General features: G+C 38.9%; 1 pseudogene; it reads right to left on the reverse strand.

Moving 5' to 3' along the window:
- Positions 1-1,354: 1,354 nt before the first annotated feature.
- On the reverse strand, positions 1,355-2,222 carry LOC141517397 (adenosine 5'-monophosphoramidase HINT1 pseudogene; annotated as a pseudogene).
- Positions 2,223-15,344: the final 13,122 nt, after the last annotated feature.

Genomic DNA, 15,344 nt, shown 5'->3' on the forward strand with positions numbered 1-15,344 from the left:
TTCAGCATTGCCTTGTATTATTCATTGTTTGTGTTCTGAGTTGGGGTTGAGACCCTTGGTACTGACCTGCTGTTCTACTGGTTTGCTAACTAGGGCCTGAGCTGTGCTATGGTGAAGAGTCTCTCACTGGCTTCCTAGTTCTCCCAACTACTCTAAGCTATACTCCCTATTTACCCACTTGAGACTGATCTTTTCTGAAGTTCTCCATAGTATCTCGAGTTGAAAATTTGTTTCACTCTGATTTTTTGTGGGTTCTGTTGCTTTGGGGTTTGTTTGGAAGCTTCATTAAAAGTTGTTTTTGGAAGAGTTTCAGGAGTTGTGCCACCATCTTGACCCCACCCAGGTGGTGTCTTTTCTGTTTTAGCAGAAGGAACTTTGTTGGTCAGAACTTCTCCCCAAGCAAATGTTTATATGTTTATCAAATTATCTCTTCAAATTCAAATATTTTATCAAATTATACATTTATCAAACAACTCTGACAGATTTGGCTAAAATGCAAGAGCAATTTTTTGTTTTGTTTTGTTTCTTCTCCCATGCTTTCATGGCAGCTCATTTCATATTTGGACTGCTCTAATTGTTAGGAAGTTTTTCCTGATAGTATTTGCATAAAATTGTTTGCAAGTTATCTTCCTCATTAGAATGTGAGCTTCTAATACATAATACATTATAAATGTTTGTTAACTAGGTAACTGACCTTAAGTCTAAAATTCCCTCTTTGTAACTTCTATTGCTTCTGATGGAAGCCATCTGAAGGATAATTCTCTCCTACATGACAACCCCATAGACACTTGCAGATAGTTATTGGTCAGTCAGTCAACTTACATTTACTAAGTACTCTCATCTCACGCTTTATGAAGTTGAGTTTTTTTAATCCAAGTATATAACATTGCATTGATCTCTGTCGAATCACATTTTACTAACTACCTTCCTAGTCTGTCAAATTCCTTTTTTTCTTGTTCCAGGCTCTGTCATAGTATATTAGCTATTCCTCCCAGCTTTGGAGTCATTTCAGAATTTGATCAGTAAACCGTCTATACCTTTACTCAAATCATCAATTAATAAAAATGTTAAATAATGCAGGACCACAATCAGAATCCTGCAGACTCTACTAGAGGCCTCCTTTCAAATTGACATCAAATTACTAATGGCTGTTTTTTGAAAAGTACATATAACCAAGTCCCAAATTCATCTAATTGAATCAGTGTTTAGGCCATATGAGATAGTTTATCAAACATTATATAAAAAAATTCTAGTTAAATTATTCCTATAATATTCTCCCAGCCTACTAGTTCAGAAACCTTATAAAAAGGAAACAAAATTAGCCTGACATGTTTTTTAAAAAACAACTGTGCCTTTATTGTATATATCATAAAGTGATTTCTCAATTTCCTCTTTCACAGAAAACAGTTAAATACATTGAATTTAGCATGTCATACATTGTGAATCTGCATACTGAGTAGAAAAGGGGAAATAAATTCTTTCCTATACCACCACTTATCCAGGAGGCCATTTCATTTTAAGGCCTCCAAGTACATGGAGATGAATGTGAGAGATCGTTTGTCCCCCATTTGCACCTTCATTGATCAGCATCTGGTACCCCTTCTTCAGGCCCAGAGTATTGGCACAATTCTTGCCAACAATTATTAAGTGTCCAAGAAGACTTTCATCATCATCCTCTGCTACAGATAAATGGGTAATGGGTTTCTTTGGTATCACCAGGAAATGAGTTGGACCTTGAGGGCAAATGCCATGGAAAGCAAAACACTGGTCATCCTCAAAAATTATCTTGACTGGGATTTCCTTGCGAATTATTTTCCCCAAAATTGAGTCTCCTTTCCAATGGCTGATGTGAGCTTTGCCAACCCCTGCCATTGTTGAAGAGTCTCTATTGACCAGTTCCAGGAGGCAGAGAATTGGGAAGAAATAGCTGGAGCAAGAGTGGAAACAAATAGCAGCCACACAGGTAACAGAGAATATATCTGTTTTTGATGATGTCATAATGGTTCTTTGTGATCAATACTTACTTTTCTAGACATTCTATAAATACCACCTCTAATACAACCTAGAATTTCAAAAGAAAATTTAGAAAATCAAAATCAATCTCAATGACCTAGTTTTTAAGATCTGCTTTCTTTCGTTTTTAAAGGCCTAGACAACAATGACCCTTCACTAATTCTACAGTCCTTCTCCATGATATCTTTCAAATATCATTGCCTATGCATCCATAGATTTTTCAGGTCTTTTTTGGAAATGTCATACTCCAGATCAAATACATCCAGGTACCAATATGGTCCTCGATTCCCTCTTTTCCTCTTACCATAGCCCCTGTACTCTTACTTAGGGATGATCTGAAAGAGCAAACCCCAAACACTATGGACCTGGAGTCTATCCAAGCAGCCTCCCTCTAAAATGAACTCTTATTTGAAAGAGTACCCCCATCCCTCTTCCCTGAAGTCCCATTCGTCTTCCATATGATTTGGCAACACATGATATAAAGCTGACCCTGGGCTAAGTCAAAATTTAGGTCGTTTCTTCCAAGCCTCTTCTGTCAGATTTCTGTCTCAGGCCAGATGGGGACCTAAATCTCCCACCACATATCAAAGTGCCATGGAAATTCTTACCTGAAAGCAGCAAGGTCCTCTGGGAGATGTGATCTGTTCTTTGAGAAGCCTCCTCCAGGATGGACCCAACCTGGACTAACTATATGAGGTACTACAAATGTTCTGCCAAGTCTTAAGTCCTGTCGTCCCAAGATATGAATACACACAGAGAGAGAGAGAGAGAGAGAGACAGACAGACAGACACACACACACACACACACACACACACACACACACACACACACACCCTTCCCCCTTTCAAGACAATTAATCAGGGCATGAACACAAGGATCTCTGCAGCCCACAGCAACCCTTCAAAGAATGTGGCCTGGGTTTGGTCTCAAAGAACCAGGGTATCAGATTACTCTTTGTCAAGCGGAGTGGGAAAGAAGGGAGGGAAGGAGAAAAATGTAGAACTCAAAATCTTACCAAAAAAATGAATGTTGAAAATTATTTTTGCTTGTAGTTGGAAAAATAAATCAATAAATGTATTTTTTTTAAAGATGAAGAAGAAAAGAAGAAGAATCAGTACATATATCAAGACTTGCCCAGAACAGAGAGCACTATGCTCCTGGGTTGTGAGCAACATAAGACTGGACTTCAAACATGGATGAGGGATCACTAGTGGCCTCTAAATGTGCTGCAAATGGTTTTAAGGTTAATAGGCACCTATTATATGGAAGAATTCTTGCCTCAGGCCAGGGACTAGTGACCCAACTAATTTCTTCTTTTCTAGAGAACAGAGGGACCAGCCTAACAATCATCCTTTCCTTTCTCCTCCTTTGATATGACAGGGCCTCTGCTTCTCTTGGACCAGACTCATATACCCATAGCATCACTGCCCTCACTTCTCTTGCTCAAAAAGCACAGTCCTCTCCATTTAAGGATCCCAAGACTTTTGGAGCCAGAAGGGAAGGGAGAAATCATTTAGTCCAGACAGAATTTGAAATAAGACTCTCTCCTAACAACTTCCCTGACATGTGAGCATGAAGCCTTTGCTTGAACATGCCAATACTGGTAAGCCCACTGTCTCCTGAGCTTCCTTTTCTACTTCTCTGTGGTCTTGTTATATGTGTCACAATTTGAGGACTGGCCTTTACTACCACTGATATCCTGGTTGTGCAGCATGGGTGAGGAGGTGTGGATAGGAGGGAATTTAATTCCTCAGTGCTCTTTAAAACTCCCTGCATTGGTAAAGGAAGCTTACTCAGTGAAAGTTCTACCAATGATATCATATTTTCCATCCAAAAACATTTTAAAGTGTTGAGAAGTTTTTCCTCATGATGAACCGCTGCAGCATCCACCAAATGCTTCTAGTTTTGCCTTTTGGCACCCAGTAAAACAAGTTTAACACCTTTTTGACCATGACAGACTTTTTAAAATGTTCATAAATTCACAAAATGCCATAGTTCTAAGAGATTCACTTCACAAAACATCTTGTTCAGTTTGTAAAAACAACAATAATGAGGCAGCTAGGTTGCACAGTGGTTAGAGTGCTGGTCCTGGTAATGATGAATATGAGTTCAAATCCAGACTCAGACACTTAATAATTACTTAGCTGTGTGACCCTGAGCAAGTCACTTAACCCTATTACATTGCAACAATAAAAAAATAAAAAAATAAAAACAGGAGGTGGAGCCAAGATGGGGCATGAAGGCAGCATTCCCCAAAAACTTCAATCCCCCAAACCCCCCAAAACAAAGGATGGTTCTAGTCAAAATTTAGTGAGTCAGAACCCACAGAAAGACTGAGTGATACACAGTGATACTCAGTCCAAGACAACTTAGAATTTCTGTGGGAAAGGTGTGCTTCACCAGGACTGGGGTTGGAAAAAAAGCCTTAGCACAGCCCAGCCCAATGATCACCAGCAACAGCTTGAAAGGGTGGTGAGAGAACTCTGCTTCACCTGGATGAGTGTGGAGTAAGGAGCATGGCTGAAGAATCTACAGCAAGAATCAGGAGAAAGCAGCTTGCACCCCCAGAGACAGTAAGGGAAGTCTGCAGAGACTTCTCTGCTCTCCCTGGGGTAGAACCCTGCTGTTTGCTTACACTCACATATTACAGTTTGGGCTTCCATACTAAGATAGAAGGATCCCTCCCTATAGCCCTGGGGCAGAGGGAAGTGAGGGGGTGTATCTACATATCAAAGCACAGGCAAGAGAGGATAAAACCTTGGAGGAATAAAGGTCCCAGTGGGGTGTTCCCCCAAAAAAACAACCCCAAAGCCTTGGGAGTGCTGTAAATTAGTCTTGGGCTGAGGAAATGAGTAAACAGAAAAAGAAGAATCTGAAATAGAGAATTACTTTAATCCCGATGGAAGATCAATCATACTCAGATGATGACAAAATCGTAGCTTCTGTATCCAAAAACCTCCAAGAGAAATAGAAAATGGGATCAGACTATGGATGAGCTCAAAAAAGACTTTTGAAAAGCAATTAAGGGAGGTGGAGGAAAAATTGGGAGGGGAAAATGAGAGCAATGTAGAAAAATCATGAAAACTAAATCAAAAGTTTGGTGAAAGATATACAAAAAAATACTGTTAAAAATATGTTAAAAACCAGTTTAGGCCTAATGAAAAAGCAAAACAAAAGGCAAATGAGAAGAATACCTTAAAAAGTAGAATTGACCAGCTGGAAAAGGAGATAAAAAAGTTCTCTGAAGAAAATAATTCTTTCAAATGTATAATAGAACTAAAGGAAGCTGATGACTTTGCAAGAAATCAAGAAGAAATAAAACTTCCAAAAAAAAAAAGCCAAAAGTTAAAAGAAAATGTGAAATATCTCACTGGAAAAACAACCGACCTCAAAAACAGGAGAAATAATTCAAATAATAATTCCAGAAGAAATAATTTAAAAATTATTGGACTATCTGAAAGCCACAAGCAGGAGAAGAGCCTAGACTTCATTTTTCAAGAAATAATACAGCAAAATTGCCCAGAGATCCTAGAAGCTGAAGGTAAAATAGAAATCAAGAGAATTCACTCATCCCCTCCTGAAAGAGATCCCAAAAGAAAAACTTCCAGGAATATTATAGCCAAATTCCAAAGCTCTCAAATCAAAGAGAAAATTCTAAAAGCTGCCAGAAACAGACAATTCAACTACTGAGGCTCCATAGTCGGGATTACACAGAATCTGACAGCATTTACATTAAGGGCTTGGAATATGTAGGGATTGGAATATGATATTCCAGAAGGCAAAAGATTTTGGTTTACAACTGAGAATCAACTACCCAGCAAACCTGAACATCCTCTTTCAGGGGAAAAGATGGACTTTCAATGAAACAGGGGACTTTCAAACTTTCCTATCGAGACAACCAGAGCTGAACAAAGTTTGATCTACAAGTACAGGACTCTGGTGAACTATAGAGGGAGTGGAAGAGAGGAACTATGAAGAACTTGATGATGTTGAACTGTTTGTATTCCTGCACGGGAAGAAGATATTGATAAGTCATATGAACTTTCTCATTTATAAGAGCTGTTGGAAGGAGCTTATATAGACAGGACATAGGAAGGAGTGGAATATAATGGTATGATGTGGTAAAGGGTTGGAGTCAGTGGGCGATGGGGAAAAGTACTGGGAGGAAGGAAAAAGAGATGAAGAAGAAGCTGAGAGATTTCACATAAGAGTTAAGAAAAAGTTTTTCAATGGGGGGAGAGGGGAAGGCAAGGGGGGATGAATGAGCCTTCATTCTCATAAGAAATAGCTCAGGGAGTAAATGACATATATACTTAATAGGGTGAGGAAGTCTGTCTTGCCCTGGAGAAGGATGGGAGGAAAGGGACAGGATGAGGGGGAATGGGGGGAGGGAAGGGGGCAATAGGTGATAGAAGAGAGGGAAGATCGAGGGAGAGGGTACTCAAATACAACACACTTTTGGACAGGGCCAGAATGAAAGGAGAGAGAGAATAGAATAAATGAGAGTGGGGAGAAATAGAGTGGAGGTACAGCTAGTAATAGCAACTGAGGGAAAAATATTGAAGCAACTTCTCTAGTGGACTTAATGATAAAGAAAGCAACTCACTCCAGAGACAGAGCCATTGAAATCTGAACACAGACTAAAGTCTCTCTCTCTCTCTCTCTCTCTCTCTCTCTCTCTCTCTCTCTCTCTCTCTCTCTCTCTCTCTCTCTTCTTGAGGTTTCCCATCTTCTGGAGGGGGGAGGTTTATGTTTACTCTTATAACATTCAATTTACAGCAATATGGCATAGAAACAGTGTAGAGATTGTCAGACAGCCTTCTGGAGGGGGGAAAGGAAGGTGAGGGGATTGTAGAATTCAGAACCTTGCAAAAAAACGATGGGTACATATTACTACTTTATATAATTGGAAATCAAATGAAATATTAAAATTTAAATTTAAAACAAATTTTAAAAAATAAATAGCTCTTTTCCTCAAAGAGCATACATTTCAAAAAAACCCCCACAAAAACAAGACAAAGCTGAAAGGGACCCCTGAAGGCTTTGAGTCCCACCTTCATCTCCAACATTCTAAAGTTAAGGAAATTAAGGCCTGGAAAAGCTGTGACTTGTCCAGGATTATCCAGTTTATAAGTATTTAAGGCAGGACTCATCTCTTGACTCCAAGTCCAGGACTCTGTCAACCATACTTCATTGATTCTACAAATCCCTGTAACATTTTAAACAATATCTCCAGTCACTGTGGTTAAATGCCTCCTGTGAAAATCTACTAAATAAATTCATCCCCTTCTCCATTCCTCAGGTGCATATACACACAGGGCCATTCATTTCTCCTTTGTCCATTCTCCCCTTGATCAAATAGATCAAGTTTCATACATATTTACAATGATAATGACCTTTATATAGTGCTTTAATGTTTTTAACCTTAAATATTTCATTTCATTCAATGGCAAAAATTTCATTTTTATTCTCATAACAAACCTGGTACAATAATTGTCTCCATTTTACAGATAAGGAAACTGAGGCAGACAAAAGTTAGAGCTAGTAAGAGTCTAAGGCTGGATTTGAAATCAGATCTTCATGTCTGAAGGCTCAGTTCTCTATACACTATGCAATTTTGTTCTCCAAGATCTGTCTGACCAAAAGAAAAAAGATTCTCTGCCCACTGATCACTTCATCCCACCACAGACCTGAGATGGTTCATATTGTGCCAGTTCCTTCCCGAGGCTCCTCCTCCGAGGAGCTCAGGAGAGGGTTCAGGAGAGATCCCCTTAAGTTTTTCAAGGACACTTTGCATTCACCTCTACCACCATCATTCTCTATGACAGAATCACAGAATTTGAGAGAGAGTTCAACAGCTCCAGCTCTGAGATTCCACCCATATTTGAGGAAGAATCTCTATTGCTAATTCCTGAGAAGTGGTTAGCCAGTCTTGGGTTGAAGCCCTCTTGTGAGGGATCTCCAATTCAGAACTGAAAGGTACCCCCAGAGGCTGGTCCCCTCATTATGGATGAGGAAGCTTATACAAGGTGATTTACTTCCCCAAGATCCCAAAGCTATTAAGTACCTGAGGAGTTATTTGAACCAAGGTCTTCCTTATTCCAAGTTTGGCCTCCTATTTAATTTTTTTAATTTAATATTTATTATCATTTTGTACATTGTTTTTTTAAACATAAATAAAATATTCTTGTTTAAGAGTAAACAAAATACCCCCTTCCCCAAAAAATATAGACTCACTTGAGCGATAAAGTAAAGGGGAGAGAAAAAAATGAAAATGAAAATGAAAAAAATAATAGTAATAATTGAAGGTATGGCCAGGTGGCACTGTGGACGGGAGCACCAACTGGAGCCAGGAGCACCCAAGCCCATATCCAGCCCCATACACCCAACAATCACCCAGCTGTGTGACATGCAAGCCACCCCAACCCCACTGCCCTGCAAAAACCAAAAAAAGAAAAAAAAAGACCCAAAATAAAAAAAATAGTAATAATAGTAGGGATGGCTGGGTGGCGGACAGAGCACTGACCCTTGAGCCAGGAGCACCCAGGTCCAAATCTGGCCTCAGACACTCACCGATCACCCTGCTATGCAGTCCCAGGCAGGCCACCCAGCCCCATTTGCCCTGCACCCCCCCCAAAATAATAATAATAAAAAATGTGCTTCAGTCTGTGTTCCAACACCACCGACTCTGTCATGGGTGGATCACATTCTTTACAATAAATCATCACAAAAGTTACTTCCAGGGCAGCTAGGTGGCGCAGTGAATAGAGCACCAGCCCTGGAGTCAGGAGTACCTGGGTTCAAATCCAGTCTCAGACACTTAATAATTGCCTAGCTGTGTAGCCTTGGGCAGGCCACTTAACCCCATTTGCCTTGCAAAAACCTAAAAAAAAAACCCCCAAATTTAAAAATAAAAAAAAAGTTAAACAAAAGTTACTTCCATATTTTTCCACCATTGCTATTGCTGATTGCAACTCCCTCTTTTTGTATTTCTCCACTACCATGTACTATATTTTCTCTCTCTTTTCACTGACTCTGCTGTAAGGTAGCTGAGTGACGCAGCAGACAAATCCCTGGCTCTGGAGCGAAGAGGCCCCAAGCCCCTATACTAACCCTTAGGCCCAGCATCCACCTGGCCCTATGGTGCCAGACAGGCCATCCAATCCCAGCCCCTTGCAAGAAGTAAAAAAGAAAATGTATTATATCTGACCACTCTCCCCTCCATGGTTCATCCTCTCCTCCTTCATTCACATCCCACCCTTCCCCCTGACCCACCCCCTTCTTACTCCAAATGTCTATACCCCATTGAGTATATATGTTGTTTCCTCTCCTAGCCACCTCTGATGAGAGCTAAGATTCCCTCATTCCCCCTTGCCTTCCCCCTTCCATATCATTGCAATAGCTCGTTATAATAAAGAAAAATCTTATTATATGAAATATCTTGGCCTATTCCCCCTCTCCTTTTTCTTTTTCCCATTACATTTCCCTTTTTTTCTATTGACTCCATTTCTACACCATATTTTATCTTCAAATTCAGCTTTCTCCTGTGCTGCATCTATAAAAGCTCCTTCTACCTGCTCTGTTAATTGAGAAGGTTCATATGAGTATTATCAGTGTCATTTTTTTCTATACAGGAATACATGCAATTCATCATCATTAAGTCCCTCATATTTTCCCCTTCTCCTCCAGTCTCTATGTTTCACCTGAGTCCTGTATTTGAAGATCAAATCTTCTGTTCAGCTCTGGACATTCCAACAGGAACATTTGAAATTCCCCTGGTTCATAGTTTTCCCTGGAAGAGGACATTCAGTTTTGCTGGGTAGTTGATTCTCGGTTGCATTCTAAGCTCTTTTGCCATCCGGTATATTATATTCCAAGCCCTATGAGCTTCCAATGTAGTTGCTGCTAACTCCTGTGAGATCCTGATTGCAGCTCCACAGTATTTGAATGGTGTCCTTCTGGCTGCTTGTAATATTTCCTCTTTGACTTGGGAGTTCTGGAACTTGGCTATAATATTCCTGGGGGTTAGTTTTTTGGGATCTCTTTCTTGGGGGGATTGGTGGATTCTCTCCATTTCTATTTTGCCCTCTGCTTCTAGAATATCAGGGCAATTTTCCTGTAGTAATTCTTTGAAAATGATGTCAAGGCTCTTTTCCTGATCATGACTTACAGGTATTCCAATGATTTTTTAATTATCTTTCCTAAATCTGTTTTCCATATCAGTTGTTTTTTCAATGAGATGTTTCACATTTTCTTCTAATTTTTCATTGTTTTGGTTTTGAAGTACTGAGTCCTGATTTCTCGTAAATTCATCAATCTCCCTGAGTTCTATTCTTTGTCTGAAGGATTTGTTTTCCTCGGAGTTTTCTTATCTCTTTTTCTATCTGGCCAATTCTGCTTTTTAAAGCATTCTTCTCCTCAATAACTTTTTGAACTGTTTTATCCATTTGACCTAAGCTGGTTTTTAGCATGCTATTTTCTTCAGCATTTTTTTGGATTGCCTTGACTAAGCTTCTGACTTCATTTTTATGTTTTTCCTAAATCTCTCTCTCATTTCTTTTCCTAGTTTTTCTTCTAACCCCCTCATTTGTTTTTCAAAGTCTTTTTTTGAGCTCTGTCATAGCCTGAGCCCAATTTCTGTTTTTCTTCGAGTCTTTAGATGCAGGAGCTTGTGCTTCCTCATCTTCAGACTGAGTGTTTTGATCCTTCTTGGGCTCACAAGCAAAATATTTCTCAATGGTGTTCCTCTTGTTTCTCTGCTTGCTCATTTTCCCAGACTGAGCCTGTTTTGGGGGTGCTTCCTGAGCTTTTGGGACACTCCCGCATGGTCTCAGTGTGTCAGGCTCTGTCCTCCCTCCTGGTCTGTGAATGATCATATGTGCTCCCCCCTCTGCTACAGGGGGGGTGGGATGGGGGCCTAGACTGCAATCAGGATCTGAATGTCCTCAGAACCCCAGAGTCCTGTTCCTGGGGCAAAGCTCAGCAGTCTCTCTCTTCACTCCCCTCCCTAGGTTCAATGGGCTCATGCCCTGGGGGCTCCTGCTTACTGGCTCCGCCTGCTTCTGTTTCCTGGATCTGGACTGCCTTGGCCATGCTGCTTGCTGTGTGCCCTGAGGACTGGGCTTCATGTGCTCTCTCTGGCAGAGGTCCACCACTGTTCCCCCAATTTGTGCCTGGTGCTCCTTGGGGTATAGATCAGGAAACTCCCTCACTGCTATGAGCCATGGCTCCCAGAGCCCTGGGACTGCCTCCCCGGGAGGCTGAAGTTCTTTCGCTCTGGTGGGCCACCCCTCCATCCCTGGGAAGCAGAGCCTTTCTGCTCTTTTCCAGGTTACCTTGAGTAGGAGAACTGCCTCATGGGGTCCCTCTGTGGGTTCTGTCTCTTGAAAATTTAGTTAGAGTCCTTAGTTTAGAAGTTTTATGAGAGAGTGCCCAAGACACAATTGCTCTTGTCATCATCTTGGCTGTGCCCTGGCCTCCTATTTACTACACCAGTTGTGTCAACAGGATCTCACTCAAATCTAAGGATTTATATGAGTCACATGTAAACTCCATGTGTAGTTTAGTAAACTGCAATTACCATTACCTATGTTTTATTGTGCTTTTTACTTATTTTGTTAAATATTTCAAATTGCATTTTAATCTAGTTCTAAAAGAACTTGAGATGTTGGGCGGGGGGGAGTCTCATTGACCACACATTTGACATCCACCTCTGTTCTATATCATGTTACCATTCCCACTACTTCGTGAGTCAACCATTCATTCCATTTTTGTTTTTTTAAATAGTTTCTTTTTTTAAATTTTTTTTAGGGTTTTTTTTTTGCAAGTCAATGGGGTTAAGTGCCTTGCCCAAGGTCACACAGCTAGGTGGTTATTAAGTGTCTGAGGCCAGATTTGAACTCAGGTACTCCTGACTCCAGGGTCGGTGCTCTATCCACTGCACCACCTAGCCACCCCATTCATTCCTTTTTTGAAAAGTGCCAATCATTAGGGAGTTTTTTCCTCACAGTAAATTAAGCCTAAATTTGCTTCTTTTCTGTCCCAGGAGACCAGACAGAATATGTCTAATCCCTCTCTCATGTGATCTCCTTGAAGACAATGATCCCATCCCTTTGAGATTTCCCCCTTTTTCCATCAACCATCCCCATGTCTTTCACATATGACTTGAATCCTAGGTCACATCCTAGATTCCCTGCATTTTAACACTGTCTTTTCTAAACTGTGGTGTCTAGAACTGAACATATCTCTCAAGATACTCTCTGTCAGGAATACTAGTTTAGCAGCTCTGTGAAAGATGGGTTGGAAAATGAAGACTTGATTGAGAGCTTACATAAGACACTGTTTCACAAAATTTGTGATCTAAAAGGGATTTTTAGGTCACAAAATTTTAGAGAAAAAGGTACTTTAGGCCATAGAACATACAAGAAGAGACATTAGAGATCATCTACTCCAAAAAGAAAAGTTTGTAGATTAAAGATAACTAGGGGGTTTAGTGGATATGCCAGCTCTGGATTTAGGAAGACTTCCTGAGTTCAAATCTGGTCTCAAATACTTATTTAGCTCAATTTCCTCATCTACAAAATGAATTTGAGAAGGAAATGGCAAACTACTCCAGTATCTCTGCCAAGAAAACTCCAAAAGGGGTTAGAGTCAGTCATGATTGAAAAATAACTAAACACCAACAAGATAAAGACACTGTGGTCCACATGAATAAATTGTACACTAGCTTTCTAGAAGTCACAGAACAAATTGAGTAATAAGAACCTAATTTTGCAAAATCACTGTCACAGAACTGCAAACCTTCAAAAGTTGTCAAGTCCAACCAACACCTGATCAAGACCCTTCTTTACAATACTAGGAGAATCTCTTTCATTTTTTATTTTATTTACATAACTAGGAAATTCAGAATCTGATATCTTCAGCTTTCAAACATTGCTCTCAGATCAGACTGTGGGCGTCATAGAGATGGATGATAAGCTGCTTAAGGGGTCTGGGGTCTGAGATAGAATGAACACCATACACTGAAGAGGTGGGAATTGAAATCTACTGTGAGAATGACCAAAGGCAACAATAAAATATGGAAATCTTTCTTTTTTTAATTTTATTTAACATTTTTCCCAATTACATGAAAAAATAATTTTAAATTTTTTCAAAATGTGAGTCCTAAATCTGTTCCCTCCTCTCTCAGGCAAGAAATTTGACATAGATTATATATGTTTTGTCATGTAATACACATTTCCATGAACGTCATTCTGTGAATGTAATCATAAACAAAAAAAATTACAAGAAAAATAGTGAAAGTGAAGGAAAAGTATCCCATCTTCATTCAGTTCTTTCTCTGAAGATGGACAGCACCTTTCATCGAAAGTCCTACAGAATTGTCTTGGATGAGAATAGCTAAGTTATTCATAGTAGATCATCATACAATATTGCCATTGCTATGTTCAGATTTATCCTGGTTCTACTCATTGCATCAGTTTATTTAAGTCCTTCCATGTTTTCCATGAGTAACCTGCTCTTCATTTCTAAAAACACAATAGTATTCCAACACAATCACATCCAACTTATTCAGTCATTTCCCAAATGATGGACCTCCCCTCAATTTCCAAATCTTTGCCACTACTAAAAGTTGCTATAAATATTTTTATATCCAGAGGTCTGAGATAGAATGAACACCATAAATTTTTCCCAATTACATGGAAAAATAATTACTTTTTTTTATGGCTTTGGGATACAGACCTAGTAGTGGTAATGCTTGGTCAAAAGGAATGCATGGTTTTATAATCCTATGGACCTAGTTCTAAATTATTCTCCAAAAAAAAAAGTTGAATCAGTATATAATTTTATCCATAAATATATTAGTGTTTTAATTTTCCCACATCATTTCCAACATTCATCATTTTTTCTTTTCAATCATCTTAGCCAATCTGACAGGTATGAGGTAGTAGCTCAGAATTATTTTAATTTGCATTTCTCACACCAGTAGTGATTCAGAGCATGACAATACTATATAACTTTTATTACTTTGTCTGAAAACTTTGACCATTTATCTATTGAGGAATGGCTCTTATTTGTGTAAATTTCACTCAGTTTTCTCTATGTTTGAGAATGAAGACTTTTATCAGAGAAATTCACTGTAAAAAAAATTTCTTTCCAGAGTAATGATTATCAACAATACTATTTCCCTTATTTATCCTAGTCTCTCTTTCCTTTTATCTTGTTCATTCTCAGAAATGTTTTTTTCTGATTTACATCCCCTAAATTGTTCTCCCTTCCCTCAGTTCTGCCCCTTTCATCCCCTTCCCTTCCTACATTCCTGTATTGTAACATAGATTTCTATAACCCTCTAAGTGTATACAGTATTACTTCTTTGCGTCAATTCTATTGAGAGTGGGGTTCATATGCTCCCTTTCCCACTTCTCCCATTTTCCCCTCCACTATAAAATGTCTTTCAGGACTCTTTTATGACAGATAATTTATTCCATTCTACCTCTCCATTTTCCCTCCTCCCAGTGCATTCTTCTTTCTCACCTTTTATTTTTTTAGATAATCATACCATCACATTCAACTCACACTTCTGCTTTCTATGTATACTTCTTCTAACTGTCCTAATAATGAGAATTTTTCAGAGTTTAAATATCATTTTCCCATCTAGAAATATAAACCATTTAACCCTATTCAATCCCTTATGATTTCTCTTTCCTAATTATCTTTTTATCCTTCTTTTGTACCTTGAATTTGAAAGTCTTTTCAGCTCTGGTCTTTCATTCAGAAATGCTTCAAAATCCTCTATTTTGTTGAATTTCCATTTTTTCCCCTTGAAGGATTATATTCAGTTTTGTTGGGTAGGTGACTTTTGGTTGTAATTCTATCTTTTGCTCTCTGAAATATCATATTCTAAAGCCTTTGATCCTTTAATGTAGAAGCTACTAAATCTTGTATTATTCTGTCTATGGCTCCATGATATTTGAACTGTTCCTGATCTGGAAGATCTGGAACTTGGGTATATTATTCTTGGGAGTTTTCATTTTGGAATCTCTTTCAGGAGGTGTTAGGTAGATTCTTTCAATTTCTATATTGCTTTCTGGTTCTAACATATCAGATTAGTTTTCCAAAATAATTTTTTGAAAGATGAGGTCTAGGTTCTTTTTTTTAATCATGTCTTTCAGGTAGTCCAATAATTCTTAAATTTTTTCTCCTGGATCTATTTTCCAGATCAGTTGTTTTTTCAATGGGATATTTTAACATTCTCTTCTATTTTTTTCATTCTTTTTATTTTGTTTGTTTTTTTCCTGATGTCTCATAAAGTCATTACCTTCCAATTTTCCAC

This window comes from Macrotis lagotis, chromosome 1, assembly GCF_037893015.1.
Source record: "Macrotis lagotis isolate mMagLag1 chromosome 1, bilby.v1.9.chrom.fasta, whole genome shotgun sequence".
Lineage (NCBI taxonomy): Eukaryota > Metazoa > Chordata > Mammalia > Peramelemorphia > Peramelidae > Macrotis > Macrotis lagotis.